Source organism: Alligator sinensis, unplaced genomic scaffold (assembly GCF_000455745.1).
Source record: "Alligator sinensis unplaced genomic scaffold, ASM45574v1 scaffold277_1, whole genome shotgun sequence".
In the NCBI taxonomy this organism is placed as follows: Eukaryota; Metazoa; Chordata; order Crocodylia; family Alligatoridae; genus Alligator; species Alligator sinensis.
The window spans coordinates 293,227-318,344 of record NW_005841899.1 but is presented as its reverse complement, the minus strand read 5'-3'; the positions used below and the strand labels follow the sequence as shown (position 1 = coordinate 318,344).

General features: G+C 43.7%; 1 long non-coding RNA gene across 2 annotated transcripts in view; it reads left to right on the top strand.

Annotated features, from left to right (window-relative positions):
- The first annotated feature begins 1,849 nt into the window (after positions 1-1,849).
- Positions 1,850-25,118, top strand: part of LOC102385746 — a 73,186-nt gene continuing 49,917 nt past the window's right edge. Inside the window, exons 1-3 of one of the 2 annotated variants that reach the window (XR_001357600.1) lie at positions 1,850-1,916; positions 7,183-7,377; positions 7,732-7,773. This is a non-coding gene — a long non-coding RNA (uncharacterized LOC102385746). Of the gene's footprint in view, positions 1,917-7,182; positions 7,378-7,731; positions 7,774-25,118 lie in introns of those variants that run through there. The other variant, XR_323201.1, reaches the window with a different exon arrangement.

Here is a 25,118-nt window from a genome sequence, read left to right as displayed (position 1 = left end):
GTGTTGAACAAGGTTAAAGGTATTGACACTGGATTTTAGGAACCCAGCCCTTATACCTTTATTCTGGGTGGGCACAACCGTCAGACCAACCACAACACCTGCCAATTGATAATAGGTGATTTTATTGATACAGAGTGACAACAAAAAACCTCCAATAATACAAGCAACCAAGCAATTCTATATCTACCAATCCTAGGGCCATCATCAGAGTCAAAGTACATCTGGTCAGGATGCAGGCTCCACTCTAAGGCTCTTTCTCTTAGGTGTCAGCAATCTGGAGGAGGGATGCCGAGGCCCACAGCCCCTCCAGTGGGGTGCATGAGACAGGCTGCTGGTATGCCCTCGGTCCATGGTGGCCTTGGGGACCCATCCTGGGGGATGGGGATGGAGATAGGGATGGGGAGCGACAAGGAGGAAGAGAAGGAGGGACAGGAAGGGACTCTTAGTTAATTTTAAGTCTCTTCAAGCCTCCAAATTGATTTAGAAAAGACTCAGAAAAAGATTCGGAGATTCAGAAGGCAGTCTTTCAAGGGAACAGAAACTGAGAAGAGGGAGGGAGAGCAGGGGAGGAAAGACTGACATCTGTAGCTGGCCAGTGACTGTGATCTTTCCCTGAGTCCCCTTCCAATCACAGTGTTCTGGGGGAGGGACGTAGAAACAGCACATAAGCCTCTATCTGCAGCCTTTCTGTCCCTTCTGTGAGCTGTTTCTGCCTGAGCAAAAGAGGCGTGAGTGCCTGGCCCAGAAACAGGTGGGTGAGCAGAGATCTAACTGGCACCGGGAAGGCCCCCTGTTACAGGCTACCATTCCTACTGTTTTCACCTGCTGTTTTCATCCAAATCTGCCTGAGCACACACAAGTGACACAAGTTTTGCTTTCAGCGGTTTGTTGTACAGTTTCCCAGAAACCCCTGCACCTATCTCCTTGAAACCTGCCAACTTTCATGCCCTCAGAAGGGGCTACCATCCCTGCTGTTTTCATCCAAATATGCCAAAAAATGTCAAAGTTATAGGTATTTCAGTGATTCCCCATTATAATCTATGCCCGAATCACTGAATCTCTCTGAATCAGCGCCGGATGTTCTGAACCTGATTCAGCCAAATTGATTTAGGACAGTGATCCGAATCTCCAAATCAAATCACTTTCCTCTGAACTGGCTGAATCCAAATCCAAATTGAGTACTTCCCTATTTGCACAGGCCTACTATAAGCCAATTCCCCAAAAGCAGGCCTTTAAATACCGTTTCTAAGCCAATAAAAGGGATGCTTGAAAGCTGGGAGCTGAGAGGCTGGGAATGTTTTTCTTAAGGTCTGATCTTTTTTGAGTATAGGCCGCAATTGGTGATTCTTCTGATCAGTTCCAGTGTGGGGTACAAGGTGACCACCTTGGGCGTGTGACTGCAGGGGGCTTCTTTTTGTATTGTAGGAGGTTACTGCTGGGGATTTGGAGAGCTCTTACAGATTGTATCTTAGATTGTACAATCTGATGTATAATCAATCTGTTTCTCAACTAGAGTGTCCTTGTATAAGGAATGTCTTGCATTTGAAAACTTGTCTAACATTATTCCAACCACATAATTGGTCCAATAAAAGTTATTACTCTAAGAAATGTTTGCCACTTGCATGTTTTTTTTCTACCTGCACTTGCCAAAAATATAAATGTAGTCAGGACAGTTAGGTATTTTAACTTGAATTTGAACAACCAATCACATTAACTGCCTGTTCAAATGACACATCGGGAGTTGTGAGGATAGAGATTCTAGTGGGGAGATTGCTCCTCACTCCTATTTTTCACTGTCTTTAACAGGTAAAGTCTATTAAAAGTATCAGTGACAAAGCCTGACCGGGACTTCAAGATGAGGAACACAGGGATGTTTTCTAGAGAATTCAGCTGGGGGTCATACAAGACCCCAACGGGTGAGTTCTGTGAAATGTTGTTTTTCTATATCAGGGTAAATTATTTCCTTCTTCAGAGGGATTTATTTGCCTTTGGACTATTGCTGGGTGTGTGTTACAACAATGTATCTTTGTTGGAAATTTATATAGACCTTTTCAGTGCTATAGTATCGATTAGTTCCTCAAAGAGCATCCTTGTGCTTGAACATCTCGGCTTATGAAGAAGGTAAGATTTTTACTGGCTCTTGGGAAGACTCAAACCAACTGACAGCCAGAAAAACAAAAAATAAAGCAAAACACATACACACAAAAAAAGCAGAATGATACATGGTGAAAGAGCAATGCACCCTTTGCTCCTGCTGTGAATCCAGCTGGTTATAGATTTAAGAAAATGGGTTGTTGTATTCTGTGTCTTAATCCTTGTTATTACTGTGTAAATGACTCCATCCAATTAAACTCTAATGTGTTGACTCTATTATGAGATGGCAGATTGTGCTTATGCTCTAGTGAGTACTGTAGCTCACTAGAAAATAGGTGTGCTCAAAGCATGATACTGCTTCATTCAAATTAATGGTGCAAACAAAATTACTTTCTCACTGTGCATATACTATGGGTGAGGTCCCCAGAAAGTGCTAAGCATTGGCTTAAGACCATTGTCATTGAAGTCTGTAGGAAATTTACCTCTTAGCTGTATCAGCAGTGAGTATGTTTTTGAAATCACACCTGGCGTGGTGCACACATGATCAGTTTTAGAGAAGTAGCGTGTGGTTAAAAAACTGGATTTGGACACAAGAGCTGTGAGGTGAGCTCCTCGTTCTATGACTGACTTCCTAAGTGACTCTTAAGCTGTCTGTGCCTCAGTCTGCCATCTGTAGAATGGGAATAAGAACATTTCCCAGTATTTGTTTCTGTTGTCTTGGAGTACAGACTCTATAATCTCTAGCCATGTATTTGTAAAGTGCCTAGTGCAATAGACCCCTGATATTGTTTGGGGTTTGTGGGTGCTATGATAATATTAACAATAATTTTAATACATTGCTCTTAAAAAAAGTTTGATTTTATTTTTTTTCAATCCTGTCTCATGGCCTTGTTTCTATTATGATTTATAAGATTAAAAGAGAAAAAAAGACTGCCAGTAAGTATATTCTTCTCAGCCACAGCCTTTCCTAATAAATGCCAAAGCATACAACATTGCTGAGTGAGGCATTCACAAAATGCTCCAAGTATTTGTACAGTTTGTTTTGCTGCACACTTTCCTAAAAGTAGACGTCCATGGAAATTCAGCAGGGATTATCCACCAAATCTGTACTGCAGTGATTCTCAACCTAGGTCCCACACACTGTTAGCACTGTTAGGTGTGTAAGCATGCTTCACAGGATAAACTCAGAGATTTCAGATAGGAATCCCTAGTGTTAGAAACTGCTCGGACCTGTTGTGGTCTTTGTGCCCTTTGCAACCGAAGAATTGCTCTACTATTTTTCTGTGGTCCAAAAACAAATGATAGCTAAGAGCTGGCATTTTCTGAGGGGTTGAGAACCAATGCTGTACTTAATAGGGTCATGACATTGAAAGGGTTGGCTATAGAAGTGATCACCCACAGGAACCAGTGGCTTTGAATTCTTACCTGTGCTTTCATTTGAATTTGCTAAATTTGCTTTCAAATCCTGGTCTTTCCTGGAAAAACTGGGATATTCAACCATCTAGTGCTCTGCAATAGCAGTTTGATAGTAGATCATAAACTTTTGCACATATTTTCAGGCTATTTTTAGGATTATTTCAAATCCTTTTAGTGGTGCTGTAAATATTTTCCATAGTTATTGGCTTGGTATTTACATGAACTTCAAAAGAACGATTTCAAAGCTACTTACTTTTTTTTTTCTGTTTCTCTAACTAATCAATACATGAAGTTCTGCTCAGGTAAAGAACAAAAAACCTGGAGAAGTTCAAAAGGAATAATCTTGATGCATTAAGAGAATAGAGCGCATGCTTAAAAAAGCTATTGATGTTGTTTGTTGACGCAGTGTTTCTCTGCAATTGTCTTATGATACATGTCCTATTTAAAACAGAGTAAACTTCCAGAAGTTGAGGGAAATGTAACCTATAGTAGTAGTGTAGTGGTGGGCCTTCTGGGATTTTTTTGAAGACCCAAGGTATTGTGTCATCAGTTTCCATGACCTAGATTCTTTCCCATCAAGATGCATTGGAAGTTTTGCCTTTAAATTCTGTATAGCAGGGTGCAATGTATTGGCTGAGATTCATATCATATATGTCCTATTGTTGCCCTCTCATATGTAGAGCTTGTACCTGCGCTCTATGGCCTAGTCTACCCATAGTTGACTGGCTACGAATAATAAATATGTGTGCTAAAGGCTTGAATGTGTATGGTTGAGGATTCTGGGTGGCTGAAATTATACTGAAAGGTGATAATTATCAGATGGTTCCCATGGAGATAGAAGGTACTCAGGATCCTTCAGAATCAATTGCTAGGCCTCTCTGCTAGGTGATCATTTCCCACAAAATATTTTAGAATTCTGTTTGGAGATTTTTAAATTGGAGTAATTGACTTCACCACTCGACTACGGTGGTTTTTCAAATTTACTTCAGCTTGATAAGAGGTCCTCTACATTATGTAGAAATGACTATATTGAAAGAGCAGTCTGATTATGGGTACACTAAGTGAAATTCCCTAGGAGCCGGGCGCATGTGAAAATCTGATTTTTTTTTATTTTTTTTTTATATATCTAGATGTAGTTCCATGAATTTAATATAGATGACAGTCATTTTCTTGCCAAGTGAGCACTGTGGCTTTCATCAAGCAGATATGACAAGCAAAATTAAAAGTTTTAACCACTGAGGAAGCCAAGTTTAAAGTTATTTTGCCACATTTTCTCAGCTCTAATGCTCTGTACATAAATCTTATATTTTACCTTTGTAATAGTGTGTGATGACAGAAAGACCTTATGTATGCCTGGCTCTTTTAAGGATATGGCCAACACTACATTAACATTTTTTTAAAAATTTCAAATGTATCTAATCCCCTGCATAGCATTAGAAATCCTGTTGTTCATCCCTGTAAATGTCTATGGCATGGAAGGATGCACATGGACTATTAATAGTAAGGAGGTAGAGTACTTAGTCGTTCTTCAAATTTTTCATAGAGTCAAATGAAATATGCCACTTTTTTTCCGGGTCATTAGTTTAAAATGTCCTTAAGTTAGGATAGCTGTGTTAGTCACGAGAACACTGTATTAGGCAACTTGAAAACTGAATTTATTATCAATTTTATGATGATTCCTTCAAGGATGTGGAATTTATAATACCCTTCCTTTTTGTTGAATGGTCTGCTTCAGCTTTCATAGGAAAATAGAAGGATTTGAAGATGAAATGAATGCTAACTTGTCTGTGGCCCTGCTTCACCTTACAGTTTTCATATGTGGCAAGGAACACACCCTCCCTTTTCTATTGTAAATCAGTGTCTTTGAAAAGACCCATTGAAATGGTACAATGGGCTACTGAGTTATTCTTCACTCTACTGATGAAAAACTTAAGCTAATTGAAAAATGAATCTCAGTGTTTCCAAAAAGCCAAGCTTCTTATCATTTTCATAATTAAAAAGGAAACAGAGAACATCTCTGGAGTTAGATTCCAGTTTTAGGCAGGCTTCTGCTGCAGTTAATCTTGGCATAGAGCACTGGGGTAGAAATATCTGTTACCAATCTTTATGCTAACTCAGTGGTGCGGTGCAGGTGGCCTGGCCAGTACAGTCTAAAACGTGCTTTGTTGGGATCAGGGTGTGGACATGGCAGTCAGGGAACGTGCTGATTCAGGGCATTCATAAGCCATCTCTTGAATGCTTCCGTGGAATCTGCTTTGGTTATTAACACCTTTGCTGCAGCAGTTATTATACCTCTTTCCAAAGTTGGGAAGACCTTGCAGGGGTGAATCTTATTAGAAAGGGTTTTGCTGGTTCAGGGAAGATGCATATTACACCAGAATCTGCTCCTGCAGATGAAATGTAACAGAAGAGAAAAAAATACTTCAGAGCACTTGCTGCAAGGCTGGTAAATCCTCCTAAGAGAAGAATTTCATGCATTATTAATTTGTCACATTACATCTTTTTGAAAGTGATATATTCCTGAAAAGTCTTGCTTTATGGAGTTCAAAAGTTTCAGTTTTGTGTTGGAATCTTTCCTGTGCTTTCCATCCTTTATGCGACTCCTTTTCATCCCATGTGAACTTAGTTTCTACAGAGTCTTAGAAATCAGGTCTCAAGGAGAGGAGTGTACAGTCTCTGTCCATCCTGGCTAACAGCATTAATGTGAACACCAGCTGCACACTATTTGCAAGGCTAATATAGTGCAGTATTTAAGAGTGGCATTTTTGTAGTCAGTACAGTTGGAAGCATTATTATCCTAAGCCTTTCATATAAGGGCTCTGAATAAAGAAGAGTGGCACTATTCATATAACAATTGTAAAGAGGTGAACATGGGAAGTTTTCTTGGCCTCAGAACAAAGCAAAATGCTCTTTCTTTCATGGTGTGCTGCTATGGATGCTTCACTCCAGACACAGCTAGTCTGATTCACTACGAGAATGCTTAATAAAATTCAAACAAGTGCTATTTTCTATCTTGATAGCTACCTGCATGAAGCACTTCTGTTTTTATAGGTTTAGAATATCTGGATTACTTGAAGTTTATGCTCAGTTGCCTAATTTGGTGCAATTGTACAAATGGGGTGGAGGGAGGGAAGAAAAGTTCAAATAATAATGCATGTCGTTATAAAACAGAAAAAGTATCCAAGTATCCAAAATACAGCTGAAATATTTGTTTAACAGACAGAGTATTTGCATTTTTTTTATTACCAGCTAGGCGAAACAGAAATGCAGTTCTCCATTAAAACTAATAAGATGTGTGTATTTACAGCTCTCTAATCAGCTCTGAAAGTGTCAGCCATCGCTTCTGTAATTTTTGGCATAAGGTCTATATAGTACTTTTTGCTTTTAAAAGTGAGAGGCTCTGCTGAAATACAAGCATTTTGTGGGTTAGGTATTTTCTTTTTTTTAACATCCAGTGCTTCAACATCCATTTGTAGATACACTTGGATAATGGAATAATGGCATTCTTTACTGCTGGGTTTGCCACTGTCTTTTTTCCCAGTCACTGTGTTAATGTCTGCTCATTGTCTGTTCATTTAGCCATTTTGCCTCTCAAAATTTATTGACACAGGGGTTGTTGTTCTGCTATCTGGTGATCTCAACTGGTTTTACTTTCTGGCTTTCTTCTTCCAGGCTGAGCTTGCAGCTGGAGCAGAGGGGATGAGAGGTGCCAAAGGATGCTGAGAAATAGGAAGAATCTTTTTGCTGAGAAAACTGAGTCTGCTAATAAGAGGTGTAATTTATACACCTGATCTAGTGAAATCTCCTCAACCAACCAACCCACCCTGGAGTTTAACACAGAAATGTCATGACACCGCTTGATGGAAGGTAAAACTCTTAATTTTTTATGTTGCAGACAGTCTTCTGACTTAAGGTATTAGTTTGATCAGTAAGAAACGGAATTTCACTCCAGCCCCAACCACCTGCCATTTTCCTGGTTTTTCTCCCTGAAGATTTTACCTTTGTTTTCAAAGACCTCCCCCATGGTTTGTGTAACTACAAGGTGTTTTCTCTTCTGATCAAGTGCTTCAGGATTCAGTAGTCTCATTATTTCAGTTCAGATGGAATAAGATTAAGCTACAACTTAGAAGTACCACTATTGCATTTGCATTAAAAGAGGGGTCCATACTACAACGTGGCAGAGATTTGTAGTCATGCTTTTTTTTTTTTTTTATTTATTAGGGGATCTACCAGGGTTATCTGTAGTGGCCAGCAGTACCAACATACCATAACAATACCAAAGTACCAAAATACCTTTTTCATGATATTCAAGAAGAGAAATGGAAGCACTACAAATCATGTAAAAAGCCCAACCTTGGGAAGTTTTCATTTAAGTTTTCAGTCTCAGGCAAGTTGGATGGTTTTGGATAATAATGAGAGAAAAGTGAGACATGTTTGATGATGCACCAGCACTGAATCAGGACTCTCAACCTTTTTGAGTTTTGCCCATTCTTGGTGCTGAGCGAAGAGTCCAGATGGCACCTGGGTATCTTTTTCAGGAAACTCTGGATTCCTAGGAGAGAATTGCAATGGTAACAAAACATTGTTAAGATGCTGTAAGGCTTTTTTTTGTCCGTAGCTACTTGGATCAGTCCTGCTGTGTTTTTAGTTAAAATAACATTTCAGATGCAAGGAATCACAGTGCCTTCCTATCACAACCTAGCTTACATTTTAAGTCATTTGGCATAAAATCAAAGATTTTTGAAAGTGTTTGAAAATAAGCAGAAGGTTTTCCCTCACTCTGTTGCTTACTGGACCTTTGTAGTTGAGATTTTGATATCTTTTTGGTAATGCTGCTGGATTTGTCTTTATTTCTTCATGGGCTTCTCAGTCCATTGGGAATACAGAAAACCTGAAGAACTGAAACAGTCTTGAAATGCTTTCTCTTCCATCAAGAAACACAGCATGTCCTTTCAAAGCTTAATTGAGCAGCACAAAGCTAATTAGCTGTCCGAAGACATGCCATTTAATTCACAATCCAGCATTAATTTGTTCTACAGAATGAGCTTATCTCATATATAAATGCCTTTGCCCTGTGGCTTTCCAAGCAGCTGCAATATACAAAAAAGACTGATAACTCTGTCATTTAAATGTTGCTTGTTTCCTTCACTTGTGCATAAAATACCAAATTGCACGTGAATTGTAACTAGAAAGTTTTAGTTGTCAGAAGCAAAAAGGGATCTCTTTGGTTATTTCTGTTGTAATTTTATTCTTCTATATCTGGGAATAATACTCGCACTTTGGGATAGAAAATAGTCGTTAGGGGTTTTAGGCTAGACTATCTTTTACAATTTGCTAATCTAATGTGTAATTTTGATGGTGTGTTGAGCAAATTGTTTCAAAGCTTTTCATGGATAGAAACTAATTGCCTTATCGTTTTCCTTATTGTAAAAATCCCAAGTATATTTGCTAAGCCATTATTACCCAGGAGAATCACTCAAGCTAATATGGAACTTTATGTTGCTAATTTTTGAAGCATACAATATCATTTTCAGAAACTACTTAATGAACCCTTCTCCTCCCCATCATTAGTAAGAAACTGATGATTTTCTCTGGATGTGTATTAAGGGAGCTTGTGAAGTTTCATGTCTTAATGCTAAAACCTTGCTTGTACATCTTGTCTGTTGTTGAACTCAGCGTTCTTGCAGATTCTTGCAATAAATCTCCCTTCCCCCCAATATGAATTACCATTTTGTACTTAAAACTTTTTTACAGAAATCTAATGAGCTCGCCCACTGGAAAAGAAGCTTGGAATATTTCTGTTTCCCGCATAACCAAAGCTACACATACTTGATTTTTTCTTATGTCTTGGCAGTGTCTCCTTCTGCCTGTTCCTTTTCTCATTTATATGAAACCCTTTCTTTATGCCAGTCCATTCACAGCATCTCACAAGTAGGTGGTTGCCTACAAGAGTACATGCCTCTTTGAACCAGGTAATAAGGTGCCACCTGGTCCTACCTTCCACCTGACTTCCGACTGCTATGGTCAACCACCTCACTTATCACTGCATAATCACTTAAAAGGACAAGATGTTGAATGAATTGTTCCTTCCTGAATGTCTGTGACACGAAGTTCAGAGTTTCTTGCCTGGTATTCCAGCTTTTATGCAGTTTCTGAGTACCCCTTGAAGCAAGCCTCAGGCATAGCTCCTGGAAGGGTGACCCCTGCGCCTCCTTTAACTTGAAGTTTGGATTTTCAGAGAACTCGCCTCATCAGGGAGCCCAAACTGTCTAAGCTCCTGTTAGGGATGTTGCCTTTTAAGGGAAATCTGATGTGCCATAATTTTTGCACAGCAAAGGTAATACTATTGTATTTTTACACCTGCAATAGTCCTAGATTTCTCAGGGCTTGTTACTTTTACAACAGACGCTCCATCATGCCAAATTGCAGTGGGAATTCACTTTGGTTGATGCTTTTCATGTTTGTTTAAGCATCCAGGTCACTTCTTTGCTTCCCACTGAACTTTCCTGAAGAAGTGATGACAGTATAGGTCGCCAGGTTTTTGGTGAGTGGTTGGTTTGAATACCAATGTTGTGGTTCCCCAAAGCTCTCGCATCTGTTGCTTTACTAGGATATGGGAAACTGGGGCAGGCAGACTAGATCAAATGGAAATGGGAGGAAAGCTTTATGGCAGGGTGGGATAGAAGGGGCAAAAAGGCAGGCAAGCTTTCGGGTTAGCCTGCAGTCCCTGCCCCTTGCCAGGACCCTCCAGACTAAAACCTAATCTGAATCCACATTGAGCAATAAGTGATAGGAAATAAAAGTTTATCTTGTATTGGCATTGTTCATGTTATACCTTTATCATGGGTTGCTTCTCCACTCAAGGATCATGGAAGCTGGAATGGAATTCCTTCCTTCCTTTCCTCCGTGCAGCCGGTAAGGAGGATTGCATTTTTGTTTGAGGCTGAATTTTCAATTTGGTATAAGAGATCTTTTCTGCAGGCCCAAATATCAAAGGCAGACAAGGTACATTTGCTTTACATTGCATGAATGCAAAGTTGCGCTCATGTCTTTTTGTCTCTGAGTCATGACTTGTGTGACAAAGCCACTCCTGGCTGCTTGCCTGCGCACGTCTTTCTGGAATCCTAGGAAAATGGACACGTCTAGAGAAAACAGATGTAAATGACATTAGTGTCAATGTGTTGCGAGTCCAAGCCATCACTAACTGCTCTTCATACTGTGCTTGGGTGAGTGGTTTTAAAACAATCCTGGTACTGTTCTGAGGTTGGCCCATCTGAGCCTCTGAAGTGAAATGCCTACATCTGTAGACTGTGCAAAGCACAGTTGTGTGTGGTTCTTCCTCAGCAGGGGGGCTATATTAGCCTCTGCTTGACTCCAACATCAGTGGGGTGAAAACTAAGTGGAAGCGTCTTGCCACTGCCACCTCCTGGGGTAGGAAGTTGGGCAAATCTGGAATGTCTTTCTCATTGTTTCTTGCACAAGGAATGAAGTGGTTAACAGAATTGGCATTTACTTTTTCCTCAGTGGGTGTTTAAGACTTCACTGAGAATAGAGATGATCACAGCTCTCAAGGCTCTGTTGTTGCCGGCTCTCTTCTGACTTTCCTCCTTGCTCCACATTTGTAAGGTTTTCTTTGAAATTAAAATAGATAATTCTTTTAAAAAATGAAACTGTAGACTCTAGCGAAGACAATAGTAGCTCTGGAGAGCCCACACCAAGTATGGGTGTAAGGCCAAAGCAGGCCCTAGCTTATGCACCTTTCACAAATACATTAAATTCTTCAAGGGAGTGATATTTCTTTCTCCTTTTTGGAAGGCCAGTGGTTTGTGCATGTGTGCATATGTGTGTGAGAGCATGTACATTGTTTGAGCCTCAGCATGATCTAACATCAGACTAGACCATATCAAATTCTGTTAGGGTATTGCTGGGAAGGAGCGATCATGGGCGGGGGATTGCTTGGTGGGACAGGGAGGACAAGTGGAGCCATGGGTGTTCAGGGAATGAAAAGGGACAAGAACAAGGAAGGTTAAAAGGAAGCAAGAGGTATTGCTCTCTTTGTCAAATTGTATTTGCCTGCAGATGTGCTATCCCAAATCAGCTCATACTGTTGGATTAGCCCTGGCTTAAGCCAACCCTGAAATATGTGGTATTAAAAGGAGGCATTCCCTACATGGAGTTCTTGTTTCATCCACTGAAGCTGCTGGCACTTAACTCTGTAACGCGGGTGGTATGTGGAAGGTGGTACCCCCCTCTTCAATTGGAAGGGATGTTAGTGGGAATGTATATGCTGTGGGGGCATGGCTGCCTTGCTGTAGGCCAGCTCACCTCCTTCCCTACAAAGCAGGCCAGACCAGACCAGGAATCACAGTAATTCTTAACTATGTACAGATTTAATGTTACACAATAATAGATAACTTACAGCCATAAACCTACACACACACACACCACACACACACACTATTTACAGATATTAATTCACCCAGACAAAACTCTAATTAACCCTGAACTCCAGCATAGGCCTAATTCCCTGTGGCTTTTGGGTTAGCCTGAAGTCCCTACCCCACACTGGGGCCCTCCAGCCCACGGTGGGGAGGGGCACTCAATGATAAAACAGAGGTTAATCAACAGACCAATGAATAAACAGGCAGTGGTGGGTCAATAATTAAACATATGCAATAAGGGTACATCAACTAGAGCATATATACCCAAAGATAATCAATACAGCCCCAATGCAGGAGTACCTGACAGTGATAGGACAACATACGACATATGCAATAAGGTTACATCAAATAGAACAAATATACATACAATAACCAATTCATACAAATACAGGGCAGCTGATAATTCTCTTCTAATGCAACAATGAAGATGCAGGGTGATAACAGGATCCCAGCAGCATGGAAAACAGATACAGAACCCAACAGTGGCACAGCAGCTGCACCCAAAGGAGAAATAACAACTCAAGCAGGAACCCTGTCACCTGATACAACACCATTACCCATTCAAGGTTACTCAGCTAGGCAGGGCCCTAGCCCCCCCATAACAAACAGGAGCCCTGGATCCCTCTTTATGTCCCAGGGTGAATTGTCCCCTCTTGTCAGGGGCTTCCCCTCCGCTGCTCGCAGTGGGGTGGGCCTCCTCCTCCTCCATGGGAATCCCTTTCCTGGGTGACTCACGACTCCATGGCTTTTGAAGGCTTGGGCTCATTTCCAGTAGTGTGTTGGGCTGAGGTGTCATCCCCTCACTCAGATGGTCAACCCGTACCACACCCGGCGAGAAGGCCCGAGCTGCCTTGTGCAACTCTTCTGGCCTGTCGGCCCGCTCTCTGCAGGCAGGGGGAAACAAAAGTCCATGCTGCCTAGTGCAGCCCCGGCATTCTGTCAGCTCTAGGGTCCTGTGCACCACTCCATGCACTGATGGCCCAGCACCACTTCGTGCAGTCGCTGGGTCCCATTCAGCTCTACTAGCCCATGCACCACTTTGTGCACTGAATGGGGGCTTGGCTTCTACCTCATGCAGGTTTGGGGACCTGTGCTACCTCGTGCAGCTGCCACAGTCCTTCCTGGACTCTCCATGCACTGTTCGATGCACTGGCTCTCCAGGCCTGTGCAACCGGTCTGTGCACCGAGGGCTTTTCCCCTGCCTCATGCAGGATTGGGGACCCATGCTGCCTCATGCAGTTGCCACAGTCCCGCCCACTCCTGGACCCTCTGTACACCGACCTGTGCACCGTTGTCACAGCTCTCTCCACGGTGGGGCTGGAATGCAGCTACTTGCTGCCCCTGTGCCTTCTAGGTTCTTCCAGGGTAACTGCTCCACCCCACTGGTCAGCTACACAAGCTCTTCATCCACCCTCTTCATCACCCCATTTTGAAGCTGCCCATGTGCTGGAAATGCTGGCTTTTTATTCCTTTTGGAGGCTTTGCCCCCAGATTGGGAATGGACCAAGCAGGGAGCTCGAGGTGTTAGTTCCCTTTCAGGTCCTCGTTCTCACATTGCCCCTTGGGTCAGCGCAGGGCTGCCTCCATTCTGCCATTTCCTGATTGGTGGAGAAGGGAAACTGCCTCCACGAATGGAAGCCCGAGTCCTTTGGGCTCAAGCTAACAATCCAGGCTGCCGATGAGACTGACAGCCATCCTGCCACACCTCTAGTAAAGACTGAATACTATGATAAGTGGGTCATTAGTTGGGAGCAGAGAGGAAGGAAAAAGGCAGGAGCCAGGCAATTCTCAAGACCTGTTTAAACTGATCTGTAAACTAGAGGATCACATGCCTTATTGCTTATGCAGGCTGAGTTTTACACCTCTCTTTCTTTCATGAGGTCTTCAAATAAAGGCTGAAATCCTTTTTGAAAATACCTTTTAGCCAAACATAAGATTTTGGCTTCATATGGTGTAGAATGGATGAAATTTGAGACTGAGATTTACAGGAAATCAAAGTTTGAGATTTAATGTTTCAACCTGACTGCTATGAATGAATGACCACTTTCTCTCTGGTCTCCCTTTTCCCCATCCCCTTCCTCTTAAGATCTGCTCAGCTCATCCATGTCTTCAGATCTTTTTCCTCTCTCTGGCAATGCTGCTGCCTGTGCTACATATCAGAGCATCAGCAGGAGACACCTTGGATACCTGCCACACCATATGGGCATGCTGTCTGTCTCATTTTCTTTTCATGCCACCATTCCTCTCCTGCCTTTTTTTATTCATCTGGGTCAATAAAGTTCTTTCCATTGCCTAAATATTCCCTAAAATTTGGAGCCGTTCAGGTGCCCAGTGATATAGCCCTTAAGATAAAACTTGTGCAATGGACCTAGGAGAACTTGCTGCTGTAGAAATGATGGGGGAATGGTAGGAAGCTATGCTCCATCCCTGAACTCAAATGCCCTGCCTTCCTAGAGTGCCATCTACCTGAGAATTTTTGGCCCAAGGAAATTCATCCTCACTCCTCCATGGGTTAACAAGAGACAAAGGAAAATAAGAGTCATTAATCATTTTCTGTCTACTGTGTTCTCCTCTCCACCCAGATTTGCAACCTTCATGTTCATTTATTCTCCTTTATGTGTCCCCACCTATACCCAGACTGCTATTTAATCCTCTTTATTCTACATCTAAGTCCTGCTGCTTCACTTTGAATGACAAAAATATTTTCTCTCCAGTTTTTCTTTCTCCCCTCCCTTGCCCTCAGCCCAGTGATTGACCATCCTCTCTTGCTGTTCTGCTCACCCACATCTTTAGATCTCTCTCATGCCCTTACTACACCTCTTGCATCAAGGTCAGAATCTTTACTTGTGAGGCTATGCCCAGCTGCAGTCTTCTCTACATCTCTCTCTCTCCTCTTGCTAGGCCCAAGTCCTCCTCTTCTGTTATAGACAGACAAATGGAGAAATACCACTGAGTTGGCCCAGGGCACACTTAACTTACCTGGACAAATGGATTGACCTTTCTCACCATTCTTACAGTGTGTACAGATAAGTGGGGAGATTAGATTAAGTTAAAAATATCATTTGATCTAAGGTAAGTCAGTAATGGGGGGGCTAATATGGGGGGCTTGGAAGTTTGGGGGGCCAATAGACTCTGAGGGGGTCAGAGGGATCAGGGCAGATGGGGGATCTATAGAGATGGGATTGGGAGAAGCGGGGTCTGTGGGGGATTTAGGAGACAGCAGCATCTGTGGGGAGATCAGTGGGCAGGTGGGGTGTATGGGAGAGGGCGTGGTTAGAGGGCAAGTGGCATCTGCAGCAGGGATTGTGGGGGGCAAGCAGGGTCTGTAGGGTGGGTTGTAGGGAAGGCATGGTCCTCAGGTGGGGTTGGTGGGGTCCAGTAGGTTTTGATGGCATTGGGGGGCTCATGAGGTCTGTGGGAGTGGGGTTGGGGCATGGGGGGACTCTCTCCCCCACAGCACCCAAACCTGGGACCATTTTTAGCCCCGTGATCCCCCACAAAGAACCAATGCCTCTATCCTGCATGCCCACCTCTTCCCTACCCTGATTGACTTCCTTGGCTTCTGGCACTGTGAATGTCAGTAAAACCAGCACTGGGAGTGACATGCAGGATGGGGGGGGTTTGACAGGTTTGGGGTGGGGCAGCCTGGTCCATGGGGGAGGTTGTCAGTCAGGGGGGATAAAAATAGCCCAGTGCCAGGGAGGGATGAAAAGCACAGCCTCAGGGCTGGGGCCAGTAGCTGGGCTTCCCCAGTGCTTGGGCTGTGGTGGGACTTGTACAGAAATTCAGGACAGTTAGATTGGTCTAAAATGGCTAAGTTGGGTGTACCTCAGAAGTAGGGTTAACTTAGATCAGGTCCACTATTTTTAGACTGATGTAACTGTCCTGAACTTCTGTACAGTTCACACTTAGATCAACCTAACTAGTGTAAGGCCTGCACCTGAGCAAACTAAGTTAGACTGTCCTCTAGGGCTGTGCAAAATTTTGCCACCAGTTTTATTTCAACGCTGTTTTGACTTGTTTTGAGGTTGAAACAGCTAAATCAAAATGAAACAGATATTGTCAAAACAGCCTCGAAACATAATGAGGCAAGTCGAAACGTTTTGCTGTTTTGACGCTGTTTCACTGTTTCGCCCATAGGGTATAATGAGGAAGGTCGAAAGAACCTATAACTGTCATTTCTGGACTGATTTGCAGGAATGGTAGCCCCTTCAGAGGGCATGAAGCCTGCCAAGTTTCAAGGAGATAGGTGCAGGGGGTTTGGGGAAACTGCACCCCAAAGTCTTGAAAGCAAAGCTCATGTCACGTGTATGTGTTAAGCCACAGTGAGGTCAAAACTGCAGGCCTGCTAGCCTCTGCTGAGGCCACAAAGCCTGCCAGCTGTCATGGAGATCGGTGCAGGTCTTCTGGGTTCTGGGGCCCTGCACCTCTAGCTGCAGACAGGCAAAACTCGTGACATGGGTGCTTGTGGGACTGTGTCTGTCTTGGGGCGGGGGGTGATAACTGCAGGCCTGCTAGGCCCTGCTGCAGCCACGAAGCCTGCCATAGTACCTCACAGTTGTTTAATGAACTTATTCTCACAACACTCCTGTGAATTGGGAAGTGTAATTACTCTATTTTACAGGTGATTAGCCAAGGCTCAGGGAGGCTAAGGAACCCAACCAAGCTTGCTCTGGAAGTCTCTGGAAGAACTGTTTCAAAGCCATACCTCCTAAGACTTAGGCTCCAGCCACTCATAGATTCATAGATTGTAAGGGGCTGGAGGGACCTTGGAAGATCATCGGGTCCAGCCCCCTGCACCAGGCAGGAAAGACAATTGGGGGTCAGGTGACCCCAGCAAGGTGACTGTCTAGTCTCCTCTTGAAGATTACCAGGGTAGGTGATCACACCATCTCTGGAGGGAGCTTATTCCACAGTCTGGACACCCTAGTTGTAAAGTAGTTTTTCTTAATGTTAAGTCTGAAACAAGTCTGAAATGATTTTCCAGGAGTTTGTGACCATTACTCCTGGTTATCCCCAAGGGTGCTCTGGTGAACAGTTGTTCACCGAGCCCTAGATGTATGCTTCTGATGTAGCGATAAGCTGCTACCAAATCCCCTCTCAGCCTTCTCTTTTTCAGGCTGAAGAGTCCCAGGTCCCTCAGCTTTTCCTCATATGGCTTGCTGTGCAAGTCTCTGATCATATAGGTAGCCCTTCTCCGATCTCTCTCAAGCTTTACCACATCCTTGTTAAGGATGCCCAGAACTGGATGCAGTACTCCAGCTGCGGTCTCACCAATGCTGAGTAGAGCCGAGTAGAGCAGGAGAATCACTTCTGTGCAATGGTTTTGCTGGAGATGCATCAATTGATGCATGCCAGGGTATTGTTGGCCTTGCTGGCTACAGCATCACACTGCCGGCTCATGTTCATATTGTGGTCAATTATTATCCCCAGGTCTGTGGTGGCAAGTGATGGGGGATCTTCAGTCCTGCTTCCTGATGAGAGGCAGCCGTTACACAAGCACACACGTCATGAGTTTTGCCTGTCAGTAGCTAGAGGTAGAGGGCCCCAGAACCCCCCTGCACCTATCTCCTTGACATCTGGCAGGCTTTGTGGCCTTGGCAGGGCCTAGCAGGGCTGCAGTTTTCAGCCCCCTCTGCCCCAAGACAGACAAAGTCCCACAAGTACCCATGTCATGAGTTTTACTTGTCTGCAGCTTGAGGTACAGTTTCCCACAAACCCCTGAACCTATCTCCTTGAAACTTGGCAGGATTTGTGACCTCAGCAGGGGCTAGCACACCTGCAGTTTTGACTCCTCTGTAGCTTAGCATATACACATGACATGAGTTCTGCTTTCAAGACTTTGGGGTGCAGTTACTCTGAACCCCCTGCACCTATCTTCTTGAAACTTGGCAGGCTTCATGCCCTCCAAAGGGGCTATCACTTTTACAAGTTTCATCCACATCAGGCTAGTAATGACAACGTTATAGGCTGTTTTGACCTTCCCCATTATAACCTATGGGTGAAACGTCGAAACAGCGTCGAAACAGCGAAATGTTTCTACAGAACAGAACGAAACGGAACAGCTGTTTCAAATTGAAACAGAATTCAAAAGAGAACACTATTCCATCGAGATGTCAAAACGTTGGTCGATACGGAGCGCTGCCGTTTCGCACAGCCCTACTGTTCTCACTCCAGACCCCTGCAAAACCTACGCACCTCCATAAATGCTTCTTTGCCTCTGCACAGCTGCTTCTAGCCTCCAGGGCTATTTATGCAATTAAGCACACAAAGAAAGAGCTCACTGCCACAGGCAGGCCAGGCAGCACCTCTGGTCTCATTCCCCATTTAGGCACGTAGGTGCACCGAGGCTTCCCCCCCTGGTTGTGCCTCCCTAGGTCTTAGCCCACATAGATATCCTGAGAACTTTCCCGTGCTGGTGTCTCTTTTCCCCAAGCTGACACAGTTCCACCACAGTTCTTTCCCTGGTCACTCACACAGGGGGTTCATCCCACTCTTTTACCAATCCCCAAGTTTCCAAACCCAGTGGGGAATTGGCATCCTGCTATCTAGGAGCTCCCCAGGGCTATAACCCCATCCAGTGGAATTTGCCAAGCTGATTCATGAACTCCGAAGGCTCATTCTAAGGGTTGGCTCTCTCTTCCTCGACCCTCAGGCACTCCATTGGCCTCCACCCTGCTCACAAATGCTTCAGCGTGCACCCGCAGATTGGCACCCATGGGGTGGGACCACATTGCTGGCTCTCCCCAACCATCTTCCCTTAGCTCATGCCTCTTTCTACTACCCCTAGGGGTGGGGAGACACCTGGGTTGAAAGGGAGCCACCCAGCCAATCCCTAGGCTGGAATTTCCCAGGCTCCCAAATAGATTTTTGAATCTTGAATTCCCCTGTTGGGGATAAAATCCGACTACAAGTATGGCGTCCTGATTGGGACAAAATTGATGGTAGTTCATGGTAAGGTGTCTCTGCTGAGACAATCTTTTTCAAGCACTCAGGCGGAGCCTGATGTAGGACACTCTGAAGGTAAGTGTCCCTTAAATTGCCTGTTACACATGTAAAATTTGCATGACTTTCTTGAAGGGCCAGTGCCTTACATCACTGAGACACATACCACTGCAGGGCTTATCCACCAAAATGGCAGAGTGCAGGTGTCATAACAAATGCCATGGGCATTGCTATCTGAATCCCTGGTGATAGGAACAGGCATGGGATTTCAGATTGGCACATCTTCCCTGAATTCCTCAGCATTGCCTTGCACGCTTTCTCTAAAAGGGGAGGAAAGAGTCAAAATTCATTTTATTATTCTTATTTGCTCATGTGTAAATTAGTTTCCTAGGCCAGACTAATGATCTCCTGGTGATTTATAAGGCTATACATTAAGGACAGAGATTAATGAGGAGATATTTCTCACTTTTAAACCTTACACAAAAAGAAAGCATTCCTATTAATTTTATTACTAGGCGCTAATGACTCTCTCTTGCAAAAAGCTTGCTGGCCAAATTTGTGGATGACACCAGGTTATGGGGCAGTGTGGTCATGCCAGAAGATAGGTTGCAGATACAGGCAGACCTGGATAGAGCTAGGCAGGCTGGAACCAGATGAAGTTTAACACTTCCAAAGTGTAAGATGTTCCATCTGGGGGCATACGACACTCAACAGATGCCAACAGCTTGACTCACACCGTGGCCAAAAGGGACCTAGGGGTAACGATTGACCGTTGCATGAATATGAGCCATCAGTGTGATGTGATGGCCAGCAGGGCAAATAACACGCTGGCATGCACCAATTGATGCATCTTGTGTAAGACTAAGGAAGTGATACTCCCACTATACTCAGCACTGGTGAGACTGCAGTTGAGTACTGCATCCAGTTCTGGGCGCTGCACTTCAATAAGGATGTGGAAAAACTTGAGAGTGTCCAGAGAAGAGCCACTCATATGATCAGGGACTTGGAAGGCAAGCCATACAAGGAAAGGCTCAGGGACTTGGGCCTCTTTAGCCTAAAGAAGAGAAGGCTGAGAGGGGACTTGATAGAGGCTTACCGCTACATCAGAGGAGTGCATCAGGAGCTCAGTAAACAACTGTTCAGTAGGGCACCCCTGGGGAAGACCAGGACCAATGGATATAAACTCCTGGAAGGCCACTTCAGGCTTAATACCAGGAAAAAACTCCTTCATGGTCAGGGTGTCCAGACTGTGGAATAAACTCCCTCCAGAGGTGGTGCAATCACCTACCCTGGTGGTTTTCAAGAGGAGACTGGACAATCATGTCACTGGGGCCACTTGACCCCGGTTGTCTTCTTGCCTAGAACCGGGGGGCGGGGGGGAGGCATGAGGGGGCTGGACCCGGTGATTTGCAAGGTCCCTTCCAGCCTCTAACAAACTATGAATCTGTAAATTAGGGTATTTCTATATTTAGAAGACTGGATTGAGTTTCAGAATTTGTAGAATAGAGCACTTTAATGCTATGGGTAATATCTTTGTGAGCCCAGCACACACAGTGGCAGGCCTGACCATTTCTCTATAATGCCAGATATTTGCTTAGTGAGTGGTTCATAAGAATAACTGGGTGCAGAACCAGCGCATCTCCTGATCCACACTCTGCTTTCTCAATCTTCAGAAAAAAATGAGTAATGAGTGAGCCAGTCACAAGCTGTGGTCCCTGATCTCTTTTTCTCCAGGTATGGGAAAATGACGTTCTATTAGTTCCTTCAATTGGATGGTGTGGAGAGGAGAAAGACCAGCTTGTGAAGCTATCTATTTTATTACATCTAAATTAGTTTCCTTTTGCTGCAGTATTGTGTTATCTATATAAATAACTTCTGCACACACTCACTTGTGGCAATCCTTCATTTTGTCACCAACTTTAATAAATATTTTGTTTATTTGTTTCTATTATGTCCCATGTGAGATTAAGGAAAGGTTTATTTTTTTTATTAAATGGCAACAGTTACTGCTGATGGATGATAATTTACAGCTGTGCTACCAGTAAAAAAAGAAATAAAACCCTTTGTTTTATTATGCTCTCGGAACTGATTACTGGTATAAAAGAAATAAAACAACTCATACATCCAAGAAAGCTTATTGCATTATCAGGCAATACACCTGCCCAGCTGATGAATAGGACTCAGTAGTACAGTTAATAAAAGGCTGAAGTTATTTGATGCTGAACTATAGTAGAATAAAACAGGTCAGATGTTGTTCATGATGATTTTAGCATCACAAGAGAGCATCTGAAGCTATAGAAGTGATTTGAGGAAAAAAAAATCTGTAATGTGAATGTAATGTATGTAACAGTAGGTGGGACTAGGGGACAGTCTTCAGAGCTGTGATGTCTGTTAATTTAGACTGCAACTCCCAGAACCCCCCAGAGGCTGGAAACCAAGGGAAAAAGAAAGAGAAAGTTTAAGGATGGAGTAAGGGGGTGTGCACATGGGACCTTGTCAGCCCTGTACGGAGGAGTGCACACTACAGCTGGAGATCTCACTGTCTGGGTCAGTCAGGACTGTGGCCTGAAGGAGCTGGACTCACACTTGGAGCAGCTGCAGGCTGCTGTTTGAGTGCTCTAAGGACTAAATGGGTGTATTAAAGGTGGCCATATTAATACATCTTTAAATACCATATTTAATTTTCCCTGAGCATGAAGGGCACGTGTCCCCGAAAGCATGCAGAAAAAGATGTATTTTTTTGCGATGTCTTAGTTGGTCTAATAACAGCTATCATCTCTGAACCAAGAGTTTTAGAGTGTTGCATTTCTAGGGACTAAAGGCATGTTTGGGGACAACTCTGGAGGTGCAAGTAAGGTGCTGAGTATATGTTACCACAGCATTGATGTTTCTTTTCCTGTTCCCTCCCTTTGGCCTGCTGGCTTGTGACCATAACCCCTATGATTTTTCTGTATAAAAGTGAGAACTCCCCATTGCTTCTTTGCCAGTTCTGGGGTTGCAGGATTACTAATCCTTTGTATTGGGTCTATTGGAGTGTAGACATTCAGTTTATAAAAACTAATTTATTTCCTGTTTTGGTTTGTAAATGGGGTTTGTAAGTGCTTTTTAACATAAAGTAGATGAGTTTCTGCTACAGCTGAAGTTGCAACTGACTCAGTGCAAGTGCATTCATTTCAAATAATGAGATACCATCTATTTCAGTATAAAGAAGATGTTAAAAGATCATCTGTGTCCAGGTTCTAGGCACTACAACAATGGTTAATTTACAATTACAAGATCTTTTTCTCAGCAGCATAATATGGTGTAAAATTAGCTTCCTCCTGAAGGTGAAGATAGGTATTCCTGCAAATAAATCTATCCCATTCCACCTAAAGGCCTGTAGGTTCAGCCCTCATCCTTATGAAACAAATTACTCTTACCAGACTGCTGCAGATCATCCTGTTTGGGCTGTTGCATATTTAGATGAAATGTGAGCAAATTTTAGGGCCAAGAGACTTGCCATCATACTGCCTCTTACTCCATAAAGACTGCAGAAAGACCTGGATAGGTTGCAGGGGTGGGCTAACAAAAACAGGATGCGTTTCAATACGGACAAGTGCAGGGTGCTGCACTTGGGCAGTAGTAACCGGCAGCACACTTATAAGATGGGAAACTCCCTTCTTGAGAGCACGGAGACAGAAAGGGATCTTGGAGTCATCACTGATCCCAAGATGAACATGGGCCGACAATGTGAGGTCACGGTCGGCAGGGCTAACCGGACCCTATTGTGCATCCACAGGTGCATCTCAAGTAGGGCCAAGGAGGTGATCCTCCCCCTCTATGCGACACTGGTCAGGCCACAGCTGGAGTACTGTGTCCAGTTCTGGGTGCCACACTTCAAGAGGGATGTGGACAACATTGAGAGGGTCCAGAGGAAGGCCACCCGCATGATCCGGGGACAGCAGGGCAGACCCTACAATGAGAGGCTATGGGACCTGAGCCTGTTCAGCCTTCACAAGAGAAGGCTGAGGGGGACCTGGTGACCATCTATAAACTCACTAGGGGGGACCAGAAGGGTTTGGGGGAGACCTTGTTTCCCCTAGCGCCCCCTGGGATAACAAGGAATAATGGCCACAAGTTGTTGGAGAGTAGGTTTAGATTAGACATCCGTAAGAACTACTTCACAGTTAGGGCAGCTAGGATCTGGAACCAACTTCCAAGGGAAGTGGTGCTGGCTCCTACCCTGGGGGTCTTTAAGAAGCGGCTCAATGCCTACCTGGCTGGGGTCATTTGAGCCCAGTTTTCCTCCTGCCCAGGCAGGGGGTCGGACTTGAAGATCTACCAGGTCCCTTCCGACCCTACTTCTATGATTCTATGATTTATAGCTCAAGCTCCTTGGCCAGTTTCAACCAAGGTAGTTACCAGCATTCCTTTAGTATTGGTTCAAATCCATCTGTGCTTAGTGTTTTTTACCACTGTTAGTTGTGGGAGGAATGAAATTATATTAGATTTTAGAGTTGGTGAGTACATTGAAGATATTGGGGAGTACTTTGTGTTAGTACAAAGGTGAATGATACTTGAAGTCACGGAGGAGAGAGAGGTACAAAGAAGACAACAAGGGACCAATAGAATGGTTTAAAGAAGACCTAGCATCAAATATTGAGAGACATCCTCTTTATCCAGGAAGAATGAGGTTAAGAGTTTGCATAGACTTCAAGCCTGGCCAAGTCTACACAAAGGCTGGGAGCAATGTGTGCAACTGTTTGCCCCTCCTGGATTGAGGGTTGGCAGATCCAAGGAGGGGCTGGTGGGTCTGCAGGGGCAAATGACTGGCTGGACGTCAGGGGGGCTAAAAACAGCCCAGTCAGGGTCAGCGGGTAGGAATAGCACAGCCTCATGAGCGGCTGGGCTTTTCAAGCCCTGGAGATGCACTGTTAATGCACATAGGCATTTGCTAGATTGGGCTAACTCTTTCTTAGATCAGGTTAACCTGATTTTGATCTAAGTTAATGTACCTTTTCAGGTGAACTAAGATCAGCTGCATCATTCTTGGGGGATTTAAGCCCTCTGCTCACCTGTATGATTGGGCATTTAGATCAACCTAACCCTGGTTATGTTGATGTAAATGTAGTACCTGTATGTACACAGAGGGAGTTCCGGGCTCTGGTACCTTGAAGGAATATGTGCTGGGTACAGTATTCTTGTGTGTCCTGTGGAGACTAAGCATACTTTTTGTTCACTGCTTATGACCTACTTGTAGGTACATGTGGACTTAGATATCTGATTTGATTTTTATTTACATGTATAAAACATGTTTGTCTAGACTACACACAGTTCACACAGATGGTCCCCAAAATGAACTGTTCAATATTAACATCTTAAAAGCCTTCGGATACACCCACTTTAAAACTAGAGCAAAATAGAGGAGGTTTACAACAAGCACACAAATATCATTGTGGATGGAACTGGTAAAAGGCTATGGGCAATACTGGAAAGCTCAAGACTTTAACAGTAAAACTGGCCAAATCAGCTGTACCTGAGGTTATCTGATTTTAAAACGTAAATGGTGAGTGGCAAAGAGGATGAACAATAAGTATGTTTTTCTTAAGCAAAGATATTTTTAATTTTGCTTTTTTTAAGGCAGAGACGGATTGGATTCCCACTGAGCATCTGAGCTTTGGACCTAGCCACCATTATCTTTTTCAGGCCCTTCAATTACCTAGCATCTCAGAGCTTGAGGGCAAGTTCTGCACTCATTTCTCTTTTTCACCCTCATTGACCTCAGTGGGGTTGCATGCCTGTAAATGAGGGGAGAATTAAGCTCATGAAATGCAATTTAAGATGATTTAAGTGTCGTGTCTCATTTAAATTTTCAGAGAAGACCAGGCATGTGGCATTATATGCTATGGTACTAATGGGAAATGGGGACTTCTGTTGAGTTAGTCTGCATGTATTTCATAAATGACAGTTCTCAGGTAATGGTGCCCGTAATACTTTGAATTAGGTTTGAAGGAAGGACTGACATTGCTTTTAGCTAGGAGACATCTGTAAAGCTTTTTTTATTATTTTCTTGCCTGAAGGCACAATTTCTTGCTTGATTTTACAAAGGGGATTTGGACTTGGGAACTCTGACTAGTAGTTCCTCATCTCTCTCTCACCTGTCTATACCCCCAAATCAATTGTAAATAATTTTGAAGTCCTTGGGGCTTCTCATGTCAATTATCCCAGTTTCCTTCTATTTGG